This window comes from Hippopotamus amphibius, chromosome X (assembly GCF_030028045.1).
Source record: "Hippopotamus amphibius kiboko isolate mHipAmp2 chromosome X, mHipAmp2.hap2, whole genome shotgun sequence".
Taxonomy (NCBI): domain Eukaryota; kingdom Metazoa; phylum Chordata; class Mammalia; order Artiodactyla; family Hippopotamidae; genus Hippopotamus; species Hippopotamus amphibius.
Window position 1 is genome coordinate 101,579,698 of NC_080203.1, and position 16,603 is coordinate 101,596,300.

Below are 16,603 nucleotides of genomic sequence, written 5' to 3' on the forward strand. Positions count from 1 at the left end.
TTTATTGGTTGCAGAGGCAAGATTTGACTCTAGGCCAGTTTGCCCCTAAGCACTGACCAACAGAGCCTTTTAAAAGTTTGGCTGATACGTCACTTGTTTTCTTGGTCCAGGGTGCTTTGTGTTCTTCCAATGGCCCCCAGCGCTCCCACTCACGATCTGAATTCCTCTCCCTGCCAAATGGCTCTATGGACATCACGACTTCCCTTGAGATTTACAGCGGGCCCCTCACCTGTGCCTGCTGTGTGACAGCTAGAGAGCCTGGCTTATTTACTGTCTCTTGTAGCTGTCCTCTGAGGGAGCCTGTCCTGTCCCTGAGGCCCGTGTGCGCTACGCAGGGACCCCCTTGTCATTGTGGGGGAGGGGTGTGAAGCGGCTCCAGTCCCACGTCTAACTGCTGTGTCTTAGCTGCCCCTCTGCATCTGTCCTTCCAGGGCTAGGCCCACTGGAGGGCCCTTACCTGGTGACCTATGTGGCCAAACACTTTGCGTTTCCAGGCAACAGAGGCTGGAGTTAGGGCTACCCTTGGGATGCTGCCAGCTATCCCTGGTCCTACACTTTGGTGGCTGCCTGATTTTGCAGAACTGTGTGGTCAGATGTATGTGCTGAAAACAACCCCTTGGAATCACAGATTTAGATCCAATGAAAACCTCCCCCATCCCACCTCCAATAGGATAACATCTATGTCATGTTCTGCAGCTGTTCAACTTGTAGTTCATTTCACCATCGCAACAGCCCTGTTGGTTGTCATGATTCCCATCGAGGCTCGGCGGGGCTATAAGTAAGGGAGAGTAAGACAGAGACTCAAAGCCGTGTCTCCTGGCTTCAGGGCAATAATCTTTGTCTTCTTGACATCATGAGGATTTGGCCCCTTCGGTGATGCTCATCAACTGAACAATCGTACATTGGACCTTTTCTGCCTGCCTGGCACAGAGCTGGCAGTTGGAGATACAGGGGTGATCACAGCGCTCAGGGAAACAGCCCCTTTCAATGTGCTAAGAGTCATGATGGTGTTAAGAATGGAGGATAGTGGGAACACGAAGGAGGAGACTGTGAATTCTCCCATTTGGGGAAAGTGACAGTGTCAGAGAAGGTTCTGGAGAAGGACAGTCACCTCCTTGTCTTCTATGATGCACAGACAGGTCATTGAGTTGTGACGCAGACATGAGCCCTCAGAGGACATGGACAAAGTTCTGAAGTCTTCCCCAGGCTGGTTCTTGTGGTTGTTCACTCGTGAGCTAGACCCTGCACACATACTCTGTCTTCGTCTCACTCCAAGTGCAAGATCAGTAACACACCCATTTTACAGGTGAGGAAACCAAAGTGCAGAGAAGTCCAAAGCCTCAACCTTCTTGTCTCAATTCAGAAGCACTTAGAAGGGCCATCTTCACTCTGGAGGTCCTTGTGGGATCCACCAAGGCCACTATTGTGATCTCATTGCCATTCGGCTTTTCTGCCCAATTCTCTCACTCCAACACAAGTGCTGATCTTGAGATCACAGGCCAGTATACCTACTCCTTGTAAATTTCCATCTCAAAGTCTGCGTGTGTCCTGGAGAACCTGATCTAAGATGCCATGCTGCATACCTTTTTCATTTCGATTTTGGTCATCTGTGAACAACAAACCCTCCAAAATAACAATGACCTAAACACGCCAGAAATGGATTTCTCACATAAAAGCCCAGCGGTTGGAAGTAAGACAAGTGACTCAGGTGCCTTTGATCTTGCTGCTCTGCCCAGCAAGGCTTCCAGTCCCAAAGTTACCTCATGGTTCCAGATGGCTGCTCTAGCTTCCCATCACCTCCCTGTTCCAGCGGGTAGAAAGGAGGAGAGGGCAAAGAGAGATGCACTCACTTCTCTTCTAGAACACATTCCAGAAGTGGCTTCTGCTTATATCCCATTGGCCAGACTTAGTCACATGGCCACACTTGGCTGCAAACTGAGGCTGGGGCACATGTGGTCTTTATTCAGGGAGAGGAGCACGTGTCCCACTAAATACTGGGGATTTTATGTCTAAGGGAGGAGAAGAAGATGGATATTTGCGACAACTAGGAATCTCTGGATGTGTGCCCACCACAAAGCTACTCAGGGCAGTGCGGACCTCCAGGGAGGGCAGAGGCTGTGTGTGGACTGCCAGGCATTTGAGGCTCTCCTGCTAGTCTTTGGAAATCATCCCTCATCTCGACACCTCAGCGGAGATCCCTGAGGACAGTCTGCTCTTACTACAAGGGTCTTTTGGCCTTGCTCGAGATCTCCTCGAAGGCCAAATCCGCTCACCCCTCCTTCCCAGAAGCTCCCAGGGAAGAATGACTTTTCCTCTCATTTTCTCCCTCCCTCTCTCTTTGATCTTGTGGTTCTTTAACCGGATGTCTTTCAGTCTCTCCTGGGGCAAAGAGGCATCCCTTGTTTACCCACAAATAATTAACTGCTATAGTCATTTAACATATACACAGACGGCATCCCCATAATTACAGAAAACTTCTTACACATCAGGCACATGGCATGGGGGCAATTCACCACCCAGCATGGCCTGGAACCAGAGGGGAATGGGTACCCGGGGCTGGCCCCAGGTTCCATCCCTGCCCGGGCCCCTCTGAACATTTCCAGCCCTCTCTCCGTGCCCTGCAGGCCGTGAAGCTGTGATGAGTGAGCCCCTTCCAGTGTACATACATTGCCGTCTCCCCCTGCCTTCCCCTTTTTGCTGAGTAGGTAGAAATAGTGGGTTTGGGGAGTGCTGACTGTGTAATTGACCAAAGGAGAGGAAGTGATGGAATAGGGTAGAGAGCAGATCTCAGCCCTGAAGAGGCGGGGGAGAGGAAGAGGAGGGAGGGACAAGAGAAAGACGAGGGATAACTGGGAGGAGCAGGAGCCACAGCACAGGCAGCGGGTTCGGCTCCGAAAGCCTTCCCCAAGGCGTTTCCCAGGAGGGGAGGATAATGGTGAAGATCTACAGCTCGGAGAGCAAGGCTTGTCAAAACAAGGCTTGTCAGTGTGCACCGGAATCACCCGGAAGGAAAGAGGTGCTGTGAGCCTGGGGGTTCTGATTGAGTAGGTCTGGGCGGGGCTTGAGAGTCTGCCTTTCTAGCATGATTGTGGAGCTGCCGCCGGTCCAAGGACCGCACTTTGAGTAGTAAGGATTTACAGGAACTTTCAAACGCCTTCTCTCCTTTAATTCTCACACTGACCCTGTTTTACAGACGAGGGAATTGAGGCTCACCGATGCCAAGTGCCTTGTGTGAGGTCTACCGGCCAGCCAACCCTCGGCTTTCTGTTTAGTATGTAAAGCTGTATCCCAGAGTGAGCTGGAGAACATTTCCGAGTGTGGGGGCTGGGGAGGATGGATCCAGCTCGGAGGGTTGGAGGATGCCTGGGATGTGTCCTGGATGTGTGCCCAGAGGCCTGGGTTTTCAAGGACCAAGCAGCCGAGACACAGGGAGGAAAGAAATGGCTGGGGGTGGGGCTGGGGTGGGGACGGCATAAAAACAGAATAGGATTAAAAAGAGGGGTTGACTATATCATCTGTAAGTCTAGGCAAAGCTGGACTTTGTTACTAAGCCGTGTGCCTGGAATTTCTCAACCTGGGTATCAGTTGTCTCTTGGAAAATGCTCATACTTTGTAAGATCAGATCTTTGTGTTCTGCCTGCAAATGTCTTGATTTGGAGTCGCTGGGGTGGGGGTGGGGGGAGGGCTGCCAAGTGAGAGTAAAGCCATAGAGCTGTGTTTGGAAGAAGGGCATCTTCTGGATGGATGGGGGGGTGATGGGGGTGCATGCTAAGAGGGTTAGGCATCAAGTGACATAATGCATATTAACAGCTTAGCATCAGGCTCTGCACTCCTTGGGCAATAGTAATTGTCAATTATATTAATAAATCACAGAGGTATCTTGAAATATGATGTCAGAGCTTGGTGGCAAGGACCTCCCTGCGATGGGTCAGGAACACCTGTGAGAAACAGCAAAGAGAGAAGCCTTAGGGATGTTGTGAGTTCTCACAGAGCTTAGAATCTACCAGGGAGATGCCAAATTATCAAGAGAATCCTAAGGAATAAGCCAGTTCAGGTGTCTGCAAGGGGTTCACATTGGCTAGAGGCAGGGTGGTCCTTCTGGGAAGGCTGTGCAGAGGGTGGAGGAGGAGGACGTGGCAATGCTTCTGGAGTAGTCTGGGTCCTCCGAGAAGCAGATGTCAGGAGAGGATGTGCCAGGATTTTATTAAGGGAAATGCCTGTGAGAGAACTTGGGATGGAGCTGGCAAAGCTGGGAGAACACAAAGGCTGTGATGCGGTCTGACCTGAGTGAAGGCGAGAGGGCAGGGACCATCGTAGACTGTCCTGCAGCCTCTGGAAGGTTCAGCGAGGCCGGCAGGCTGTCCTCAAACCAAACTCAACTGTCAGAAGAGTCCTGTTTCTCCTTAGCACCGCGCCTCGCTCTGTCATTGGCTGGGGCGGCCAGTGGGAGGTGCAGCCTCGGCTCAAATGCTGGGATGCATTTCAGAGCTGGGCAGCTGGGGCCCTGGTGCAGTTATGTTCCCTGAAGTTGGAGGGCTGTGAGGCACAGTTTCCAGTACAGTCGCTTTCCAATAATTTGCCTACCAGACGGGGAAAGCCCTTGAATTCTATTGGGACAGGGGCCCCAAGCCAACTGCAGTGCTTTGCATGTAGTTGTCACTCCATAAATATTTGTTAAATGACTACAGAACTGGAAAGTGAATCCATCCCAAGTGTTTGCTTTCCTTTTGCTCCATAGATCCTCCCAATGAGACTGATTCCTTTCTTCCTGATAGTTTTCCCTTTTGTGACATTAATCTATGTTTGCAAAAATTGCCAGGGCCTGGTGCAGCCCGCTGTGAAAAGTTTTACAGGGTGAGAGGCCCGAGGCCTTTCCCGCCGTGTGCGGACAGCACGGCCCTGCTGAATTCTCTCACTCGGGAAGAGCCTTAGTCCAGCAGAGCCACCTTGGGGTCAGATCTGCCACGAGTAAGGAATAAGTAGAGGCTCCCTTGCTTCTGGAGGGAAAGGCCCTGTAAGTCTTTCATCTCCGCATATTGCTCGCATCCCTGCCCCTCTGCCCCACAGCCCACACGCTGTCCCTTTGGAGACCGTGTCCGCAGCAGAATGCCTGCAGCAGACATAACATCCAGAAGCGGGAGGAGGCTTTGAAATCCGGCAGGTGCCGGGAGACGGGGCTTGCTATTAGGAGAGGAGTGGTAGCGACCCACAGGACCTGGCCTCCAAGTCCCACTAGGACTCACGTCTGGTCCCCAAGGGCAGCCTCTGCCCTGCTTCTCTAGGGGCTGCGGAGCCAGCCGGGATGTGTTTTCCTCTGTCGATGCAGGCGGATGCTGTGCAGCGCATCCATCTTCTACACACGTGCTTCTGCCTGGAGAGGAAGATAAAGCGGCTTGTTCCTCCTGCACTGATACATGACTGTGGTGTGGCCTGGGGCAACCAGCAGCGGTTCCTGAATGTAGGTGTGTGCGCGTGCGTGTGTGCACCTGTGTGTAGGCACATGCGTTAGGGAGAGGAGCTGATGCCGAGGACAGGGTAGTGTCAGGAATGCTGCATTTCTCTCCCAACAGCTGTGTCTTGAGAATAAACTGAACAGGATCTCTTAGCGCTAATAACCTGGAATGCAAAAACAACAGCAATAATAATAATAGGTAGCACGTAAGTAGCACTTGCTATGCGCAGGTCCTGTTCTGAGCTCATCATGTATGTATACGCATTTAACCCCGACAACACCCATGAGAAAGTCCTACTATCATTCCAGTTTACAGGTGGGCAAACCAAGGCACAGAGAGGCTAAGTAACTCACTTCAGGTAGTTCATGCCAGAAGTGTCAGCACGAATACTTGGAACCACTCTACTACAGTGTCTGTCATCACCTTCTGGTGCTTCAGTGTGGCCTCTGGCCTGAGCGGGAGAAGAAAACGAAAAGCTTTTCCCCAAGTAGGAGTGGACTTCTGTAAATCTCCCCTTGCAGAGCCGCAGAACAGTGCCCGGGCCATTGGGAAATCCACATTTCGTGTTAAAAAAAGAAAAAAGACCCCTCATGTCCAGATTACCAGTTACCAAAACCCCTCTAGTCAGTAGAGGACACAGTTCCCGATATCAAAGAGAACATCTGGAAATGTTGGACTGAACATGTATGACCCACAGGCATTGCTTTTGGAAATGATTCCTGCCTTTATGCCATTTTCTTGTTCATTACTTCCGAGGAGTTAAGAAGCTACCAATTCTGGTCACACGTGCTTTCCCATTTGCTGCACATTGTGAATAAACCCAGGTAGGGTGTGGGAGTCGTCACCGTAGCTTGGACACCTGCCTCTAATACCTGAGCCCTATGCTATGACAACAGACACCCCCCCACCCCACCCCCGCCACGCCCTGCACCTCCCTGAATGCCTTTTCATGATCAGAGAAAGTTTGGATTGTTGAGTCTTGGTTTAGTAATTACTGTACATCTTCTATTTTTATTGTCTTTATACTCATCGACCTTTGAAAAGTCGTTTTGTGGACATAGAAGCTTGGTGGGCTACAACAAAAACAGCCATTTCATGATCTCCCATGGTTTCTCTGGGTCGGGAATTCAGGAAGGGCTCGGCTGAGCCATTCTGCTCACAGTCTCTGATACAGTTGCAATTGGAAAGGGGCTGGAACTGGAATGGTGGGGATGGGGGGTAACTTAGCCATTTCTCTCTTTGCCTGTGGCCTCGGGGCCTCTCCACGTGGTCTTTTAGCCTGGGTTGCTTGGGGCTTCCTTACAGCAAGTGGCCTCAGGATAGTGAGACATGGAAGCTTAGGGTTCCAAACCCGAGTGTTCCACGGACCCAGGCAAAAGCTGCATCACCTCCTGTGACCTAGTCTTGGAAGTCACATAGGGTCACTTCCCCCATAGTTAGGTTTAAGGCAAGGGAACATAGACCTCACTTCTCCATGGAAGGAGTGTCCAAGTCACCAAGAAGAGCCATCTCTGGGAAATGCAGTCTGTCGCAGATGGCAGGGGCTCTAGGACAATGAGAGAGCCCTACAGGGGTCTCTTGACCCAGGCTGTGTCCCTGATACTTACAAGCCTTGGGCACCTAGCTGCCCGAGGGGACTGCTCAGGGAGGAATTGGATGGAGGCTTGCCTGGAGTAGGCTCCCTGGGAGGTCAGGGCTGAAGGAAGGCATTTGGGGGAGGGGTCCCAAGGCACAGGAGGAGCTGAGTGACAGAGGGGAGGGGCTGAGTGACAGCCATCCAGGAGAGATGGCAAAGCCAGTGACCTAGGCATCCCAAATCAGAGAGGTGAAATAGCGGATCGCAGATCTAGAGGAGCTGAGCTCAGACCACCCTACGGAGAGCTCAGACCCCGCTTTGGCCCAGAATGGCGAATTAGCATTGAGGATGGCTGCTGCCCTCGCGAGGGGCACTGGAGAAAGGGCTTTGAGGAGGAGAGGCAGGCTCTGGAATTCTTTGTTTCCCTGAGTTAGCGGGGTGTCACCCCTGGCTGGTCCCCAGCCACCAGCATCCCAGGCAGGCAATGACACAGCCCTCTCAGGGTGGAGGTGGGGGGAATGTCTCCAGCGGGGGAGGTAGAGGTGTGGATTGAGGGGCTGTGTCCCAAATCCCCGCTTGGGAGCACGTGGCCCCCAGCCAGGCCTACATGAGAAATTGATTACACGGGCAACTTGACCGCTTAAGGCCTTGGCAAGCGGCGAACAGCATCTATAAAGTGCCGCCCCCCACACCGAGCGCCTCGGCGGCCTCTGTTTGAAGGTAAGTCCATCCATAAGCCTGCCGTCACTCTGGGCTTAATGTACATGATTTCTGGCATTTACAGCAGCGCAGCTCTGAACGCTGGAAGAAACTCCAGCAGAATAATTTGCCAGGGGAAGGCACGCAGAGTGGCAATTGCTCATGGCGCATCTGAACAGCGACGGCTCCCGGGCCAACAAGCTCCCTGACAATGCTGGCCCCCCTGGCCTCTCTCCACCGCTCACCCCACCGCTAAGGAGGGGTTTTCTGAGGTGGAGATCATGTGCTCTGTGGGCTTTGACTCCATGCGCAGGCGCTGATGGTGGGTGTCTCTGAGCCCCCTGAGCTGGGTGGAAGCTGGAGGCAGGGGTGATGGACTGGGCAGGGCCCTGTGTGCTTCTCAGCTTGGTGCCAGCACAGCAGAGAGATGGCAGTTGGTCCTTGGGGCCCTAAGGATTTTCTAGGATGTTGGGACCCTCAACTTGGAGTCAAGGTGAGTCACGATGCTGCAGCTTTGCCCCTTGGCTGGAGGAGGTGGAGGGCAGTCACCACCCCCAGCTCTGGGACTGCCTGCTCCCACATGAGCCCCTGAGAGCATCCCTGGCCTCTTTCTATGGCTGCCTGGCTCTCTCTCCTCTACTTCTGTTTCTCAGATTCTCTCTCTTTCTTCTGTTTCTGCATCTCCCACTTCCATCCCCTCTCTGGGTATCTCTCCTTTCTGTCTTGGTGTGTCTTGGCTGCGATTCGCATGTGTCCCCAAATCTCTTGGCGTCTGCATATCTCTCGGTCTCTTCCTGTGTCTCATACTTCCTCTCTCTTCCTCTCCCTGTCTCTCTGTTTCTATTTCTACCTATATCTTTCTTGCTCTCTCTCTTTTCTTCCCCCCTGCCCCTCACTGCCTTAATTTATCTGTCTCTCTTTGTTTCCTGTCTCTCTCCTGGATCCTGTGGCAGTGTGCAGCCTGAGCGTGCGTCCTGTGGTGACTGTGGAGCCAGCGAGCCCAGCACAGTATTTCTTTTCCTCATGCAGCATCTTCCTCAGCGCCACCTGCCTCCCTGCCTGCTCAGTCCTCCTAGCCTAGCAGTCAGTGAGCGCTGTAGTCAGATCTGGCAGCCTCACCTCCTGGGCTCACAGACTATTTTTACCACATTTAGCTCCAAGTCTGCTGGTTGGAGGCTTTAGCTCTCTGAGCAGGTTGGAGACATGCACACACATGAACACATCCCAGAAGCAAGGCTTCCTGGTGCTGCCCTGGTCATTTCCCTGACACATGGACCCTGTTCTTTCCTCCTGCCTTCTTTAATTATTTGACTTGAGGGCATTGATGTCTACCCACATGATGCAAATACGACCCCCTTGATCCGAATTTCGATGGTATGAAATTCTCATGCCTTATGTTTATTTACTCATCAAATCCCCACAACAACCCTATGAAGTATTACTATTATTATCCCCACTTTACAGGTGGGGAAAACTGAGGCATAGAGATTGTCTCCCCAGAAGACACGATGAGTACATGGCAGAGCCAGGGATTTGTACCCAGGAAGACTGGCTCTGGAACTCCATTTGTAACCATCATGCTACACCCAGTCTTCTCCCACATGTGGTCGGAAACACATGGAAGTGATCCCATCACCCAGCATCAGAAATGCTGACTTTTATCCCTCCACAAACACTCCATTTTTAGAAATAAACTCTGAATGTCAACTTGTACTGATTCTTGCAGTGGTTTCGATGTTTTTTAAAGTCCACATTTTACAGCTTCTGTTCTTAAATTTACTACTTTTTGGGACAAATGCCAAACGGCACAACAACAACAACAACAACCAGAAAAAAGAAAGAAAGAAAGAAAGAAAGAAAAAGAAGGAAGGAAAGAAAGACAAGACCCCTAAAGGAGAGAGGCCATGCCATCTCTGTAAACCCAACCCCTGAGAAAAACTTTCACTTTGTAGCCAAGAACAGCAACAAAATCTTCTGCCTCAATGGGCAAAGGGTAGGAATGTGGGTTATAGTCAATTTTCTAAGGTAGCAGCAACCAGGCAGTGGAAAAAATTTCATTGGGGCATTTGTAAGCCTGAGGCTGCCTAACTGGCCACCTGGTGTCCGTTTACATTCCTTCTTTGCAAAGCAGCCAGAGCCATACAAATACGATGATAGCACCAACCTGTTTTTAAGTCCCCAATAGCTTCCCACCCCTCTTGGGCTAGAAACCACACTTGGGGACATTGTGCTGCACAAATCTGGCCCCCATGGACATCTTCAGACTCACCTTCCACCTCTGGCACTCCCTTGTGCCCACAAAACTCTAGCCATGCTGGCCTGACAGAGCCTCAGACTCTCCTTCCTGACCCCAGGGCCTTTGAACATGCTGTTCTTGCAGTTCAGAATATGCTCCTCCAACCCCCTTTGAGCCAGTTCAGTGGTTCTCATGGTGAGGTCCTGAGAACAGCAGCATCAGCCTCATCTGGGACCTTGTTAGAAATGCAGATTCTCAGGCCCCACCCCAGACCTGTTGAATCAGACACTCTGGAGATGGGGCCCAGCACTCTGAGCTCTAACCAGCCACCCAGGGAATTCTGATGCCGGCTGAAAGTTAAGAATTCCTGGCCCACTCAACCTGTCATCGTCTTCCATGTTTCAGCTCTCACACCATGTTTCAGCTCTCAGGGATGACTCCCTGACAACTTCCACCTGAGAGTAGGTTGGGCTCCTTTCCTGCAAAGGAACTGTTTCAGTTTGCAATTGTACAAGTATTATGGGATTAACTGATTACAGTCCGTCTCTCCAACTAGATTGTAAGCTCCATGAGGGCAGGGATCATACCCATTTTGCTCACAACATGGATCCTCAGAATTCTGTACAATGCCTGATACACAAATTACATGATATTAACTGAATGAGCAAATGGAGGTTGAATCCTAGCCCTGACGTTCCTGACTCCCTGGCATCCTAGCCTCCTGTCTGTTACATGGGGACACCAGAGCTGGCCTCTGACCTCCCGGACACTCTATGATGGGGAGAACAGTCACCAGCAGCAATAGCACTGCCACTAACAGTGCTCACAATGGGCTGGGTGCTGTCCTAAGCGATTTGCAGGTGTCAAATACAAGGGAAAGTGCATTGAGGAGTCTGCACAGATGGGGAGATTTCCGCTCCAACCACTCATGTCCATTCTCTGATCTTTATTCTGTTCTTGTCTTGGGAGGCTGACCTCTGCAGATGGCATCAGTGGGTTCCCTGGTCCTCTGGCTCCCTGTTGGGTGTTGCCAACGGGAGGTACCCACAGGGGTTTGGAGTGAGAGAGGAGAGTGAGGCAGGGCATTTATCCTACCCCCTGAATCTATTTTTCAGGTCGTAGTATTGAGAGTGGCTGCATTTCTCTACCTATAGCCACAGCCTGTCTGATGGCCCCTCTTCTGTGGTTGCCGTGCCGAACTGTGGCAAACCTTTTGTTCCCTTTGCCCTTTCAAGCTGTCTTAATCAGCTCGGGCTGGTTAAACAATGGACATTTATTTCTCACGGTTCTGGAGGCTGGGAAGTCCAGAAGCAAGGTGCCATGAGATCTGGTGTCTGGTGAGGGCCCACTTCCTGGCCGGCAGGTGGCTGTCTTCTCCTGGTCTCCTCACATGGCAGACAGCAAAGAAAGAGAAAGAAAGCTCTCTTGTGTGTTTTTTTCCGAGGGCACTAACCTCATTCATGAGGGCTTCACCCTCATAGCCTGTTCTCCTCTCAAAGGCGCCACATCCTAATACCATCACCTTGGGGGTTAGGTTTTTAATATATGCATTTTGGGGAGATGGACATGTCATCTGCAGCCACAGGAGTGGTCACAGCATCCTGCTGTTGCTAGCCCCTGGCTGTGTCACCGTTCACTGTGAATTCCCTTAACCCTGCCTCCCCCTCTGTAAATAGCCCCTTCATTCTGATCTCTTCAATTAAACCTTCTGTGTGTGTGATTTGTTCCTGCTGGGTCCCTGACAGATATAATTTAATTTTCTTGACTTCACCTCATCACTCCAGTGCAGTGAAATCTTTTCCGGGCTTAGTTTTGCAGCCATCATAAAAGCTTTTATTTCCAGCTTTGTTTTACCTGGAAATTTGCTAAACGAGCCTCATTTCCTGTCCAAAGTCTGCCAAGTCCTACACCGCCCAAGTGCCTCCAAGGAGATCTGGCTTGAAAATCTCCCCACGTGCCTAACCAGAGATCACCACCACTCCCTGAACAGATCAAATGTGCCCTGTCTCTCCCACTCAGGACACGCTAGAGAATTGATGGCCTGGTGGGAGGAGAGGAGGGAGAGGACAGAGAGAGAGGCGAGTTGGGAAAGTGGCCGAGTCACATAGAAGACATCAAGTGGAGATGCTTAAACTCCTGCTGCCTGAGGGCAGGGAGATGGTCTATGTGATAATGCAGTCCCTACAGATGTAATGAATTCTTTTATTTCTGCGGTAATCCCTTCAGTGTGAGATCTGGCTGTACAGCCCTCTCTTGCTGGACACTCCCAGTGAGCTGCCTTTACATAAGGTTGCCTGAATGAGTTACATGCAAAATGGAAAATAAGGCACATTTTATGTCTTCATCCGAGTCACTGAAAAAAAATAATATTGCTTAATGCAAGGTAAGTGATGGAGTTTGGCTTGCCACCAGAGACCTGCCTGAAGACCAGCATCAGTGGATATTCGTATTTGTGGAAGGTGCTGCCAGCAGTCACCACCATCCTGATTGTCCTCTTCTTGCCTGCTCCATGCCTAACCCTCATCTCCCAGACCTTGCTGCCAGATGGTGCCATGTGACTGCTTTCTGGCCAGTGGAATGTGGTTGGAGATGCCATTCACCATTTCTAGTCCTGGCTTGCAAACATCTCCTCCACAAAATTCCCTTGTCTTGCCCTTCTCTGGAAGCCTTGGAGGCCAGAAAAGATGGATGGCAGTATCATAAGATGGAAGGACATATGTGTCCAAATGACTATGCAGGGGCAAAGCCCCTCTTGCTGATTACATTGTGCTGTGATGTGAGTAGGCAATTTTGTTGCTTGAGCCACTGATATCTGGGGGATGTTTGTTACTGCAGTGAGCCTACCCTGACTGATACCAGAATGGGGATGAGAGATGGAGTTTAAACTCACATGGGCATAAAGTTATTTAATCAGCTATAATTTAGCAAACTATACTACCAGCCAACCCAAGTTTGTCCATATTTTCCATAAGAATAAGCTGTGAGATTTTGTGAAATGCCTTCATAAATCAAGAATCATTATGTGTGTTACTTTTCCCTGCTTTACTCGGTGTCTTACTCCGATTTATCTATAAAAAAGATGTACTGTAAGTTAGGCCTGACTTGTGTGTAATGAATCCACGCTGGTTCTCAATGATATTTCCTCCCTCCCTCCCTTCCTCTGCCTTCTTTTCTTTCTTTCTTTTGCCAGGAATTGAAAAAAAAAAAAAAACACCTCTTAAGTAGTTGACAAATTTTTTTTTTCTAGGAATCATTCTTAATTTTATGGTTCTATAATTCCTCTAAAATCTACATTTCTCCTTTTTTTTTTGAAATGCAAGATTCTTTTTCAGTAGATTCAGCTTCCATGAATGTAGAAAAAATACATACTTCGACCACTTCACAGAAAACACTAGAACCTTCTAACAGTTTAACTCCATTTACTCCCTCCTGCCATAATAACTTACATTTACTGAGCACATGCTGTGTGCCAGTGTTCTAAGTACTGCATTTGTACTGACTCATTTAATTCTCACTGCAACTCTATGCGGCTGGTGACTTATTATCCCCATTCTACAGCTGAGAACACTGAGGCACACAGAGGTGAAGCAGTCTTCTGGGGTATGGGGGTGGTTCCCAGCTTACCAGTGGCAGAGCTGGGATTCAGATCCCAGCAGTCTCTCCTCAGAGGCCACACGCTCAATCACCGCACTCTACAGTGGCCTCTGCTGACCTGTAGACTGTGTTTGGTTTGCTCTGATGGTGTTTTTCCTCCTTTCCTAAATGTATCATCTCTACGTCCCCCCCGCCAGCAGTGTCCCAGTGAATAAAAGAAGCAGCCCAGCCCAGTGGGATTCCACTACCAGGCTAGACAAGGAAATCCAGACCACCAGGCAATTTAAGCCATTCCCCCATCCCGTCCCCTCCCCCACCCCGCCCCCAGCAGGGAGGAAGAAGTCACCCTTGGCTGCCACTGCCCAGCCCTGCTATGAGTGAAGCCCACCAAAGCCACTCTCTTGGACACCCACTCAGTTGCTACCTGGTAACTTCCCTTGGAGCACTTGGGGGGCAAAGGAGAAGGAACACGCCTGCAATGTAATTAACACTATAACAACTTGTTTCCCCCTTGGAGAATTACACCATTAGCTGCTTCAATTGTGCATGAAATATAAATTACATTACTCGGAGGCATCATGTCGGAGCAGACGCGACGCTAAGTGACGAGGCTCTCCACGGTGCATCCCACTCCCCAGCCAGCGGGTCAAAAGGAACACGAGCCCTGAGGCCTAAAGCCAGCAGATCTGCCCCGTGATCTCCCTGGCTGTTCCAGCCTCAGATGACCCAGGGCAGAGAATCTTTCCCGGGAGGTCCAGGAAGCCAGGTCCGGAGAGCATCATTCCAAGCCCTTTCTCACTTTTTGAAAGGGTTTGGAGCCCTGAACCAAGCCTCTTCGCATCCCCAGTTCCCAGACACAAGCAGAAAAAAGGGGCTGCTTTCCTTCTCACTCTGTTTGTGTGTGTGTGTGTGTGTGTGTGTGAAGGGTAGAGGAGCCAGTCCAGGGTATTAACCTGTCAGGCTGAGTGAGAAGCCAGTGGGCAAGTGTGCTTGAGAAGGGAGGGAGGTAATCCTTCACCCGTCAGATGCAAAGTTGTCCCCAGTATCCATTCATCCTGCCGTCCATTAATTCGCCTTGCTGAAAGGCTCCTGTTTCCCACCTGGGCCAGGCCCACGCAGCTCCCTACTTTGTTTCAACGCCAGCTGTCTGGCACTAACCTAAGCCAGCTTGAGACCCTCACTCTGTGTATCATTAGGGCTGGGCTGATAAGCTGCTGAGAAATAGGGTGCAGGGATTCGGTCTGTCATCCTTCTTTGACGACAGGGAAGAACTTTCCAAATCCAGGTGTCACGACGAGGCAGTCTTTGCTTTGTCAGAAGAGACGCGAGTTGATTTGGAGCTGTTTCCATTTTGAGAGGGGGAAGGGACACTGGGTACAATTAGCCGTGGCCACAGTTGTGCCTTTTATTCTGAAGCCACCAGGCCTCCGATCCAGGGGCCCCGTTCCACCTCTTTCCCAGCGCCCTGGTGCCTGGTCCCCTGGGAAAAGTGGGGAGGGCTGCCCCTGGGTGACATTGACAGCTGCCGGGCAGGCTCAGAGCCAGCTCCCTCTCACCAGAGCCCCTGTTAGGGCAGGAAGTTTGGAAACCCAGCCTGAAGCTGCAGGAGAAACTGGGGAAAATATCGTGCAATTACCCTAATGACAGCTGTACAAATCACACAACCACCCCTCAAACCCCCCGCCGCCAAGCAGAGCCAAAAACAGGAAGAGCCAAAACCCACATATGGATTCAGGGAGACCTCTGGAAGCTGTCCCTGTGGAGGGCCTGGGTGGGGGAGGGAGAGCCGGAGCTGAAAAGGCTGCAGGGGCTCTGGCTCTGGCCGGGCGGGAGGGGACCACCTCAGGACCGCCTCATCTGGCACAAACCTATTCTGAGGAGCCCCAGCCCATGGAGGTCTCCCGGCTGCCTTCTCTGCCAGGCTTCCGGCCTCATGCTCCCTCCCAGACCAGAGCCGTCTAGGAGACTCTGAACAGGGCCTATAGGGGACAGGGTGACAGCTGTCAGCTCCTGGTATTTGTCTGGCTTGGGAAACCTCCTCTGTTCTGTAAATCCAAACATTGTTTTGGACTTTGATCAAGACTCAGATCAAGTCTGTCCTCCTCCTTTTCTCACAGAGCCATCTCGGGCTCCCACACCCCGGTCAGAATGCCTAAGAACATGCCATTGTGCTCTGCAGTCCGCCTCCTGATTCCCGACTCCCTTAGAACCATCTGCAGTGAGCAATCATAAAACTGCCAGATGGGGACAGGAGGTTTCTGTTTCCAGTGTCTCTCTGTCTCTCTCTTTCTCTGCCTGTACCATAGTTCTAAGCACACAGTAGGTATTTCATCACAGATCCACAGGACTGTGCAAAAGGCTTGATCTTCAATTGCCTCAGTTCATGGGATAGAATTTGAGGTAGGTATTAATGGCTCCATTTTACAGATTGGGAAGCCGAGACTTGAGAGGCGGCACAGAGGTAGCTCATAGATCCTTGGTGTTTATTGAGTACTCGTGCCAGGCTTGGGATTAGGTGCTGGGGATTACAAAGATGAGGATGTCATCAACCCTGGTCCTGGCAGGGTGGGGGGCTTACTGCTCAATGAGAGGGTGCGAGACTTGGTCTCTTTGCTTTGTGACCTGTAGATGAGAGAGTTGTATGTAGAGAAGCCCATCCCTGGGGCATCCCACACAAATGACTGAAAAGCAAAGACCAGAGAAAGAAGATTGCTCTGAACTTGTGGCTGGAAGGGCTGTCCCTTGCCTGTAGATTAGATGAGAGCTGGAGGGCCGTTAGAGATTGTGTGGTTTAGTGAGGAATCAGAAAAGATGACTGATTTCTCAAGGACAAGGCGGCTTCTAATGTAATTCATGACAACAATAGCTCCTAGTGTTTGAAAAGTCACCCTGTGCAGGCCTGGTGCTGAATCCTTTCCTCATGGCATCTGTGCAGCAGAAAAGGGAGCTGGTTACCACTGTGGCCTGTTGCCAGGCTGCCCTGGGTTCCAATCCCAACTCTACCAGCATATGCCAGCTGTGTGACCTGGGGTGAGTCACGGAACC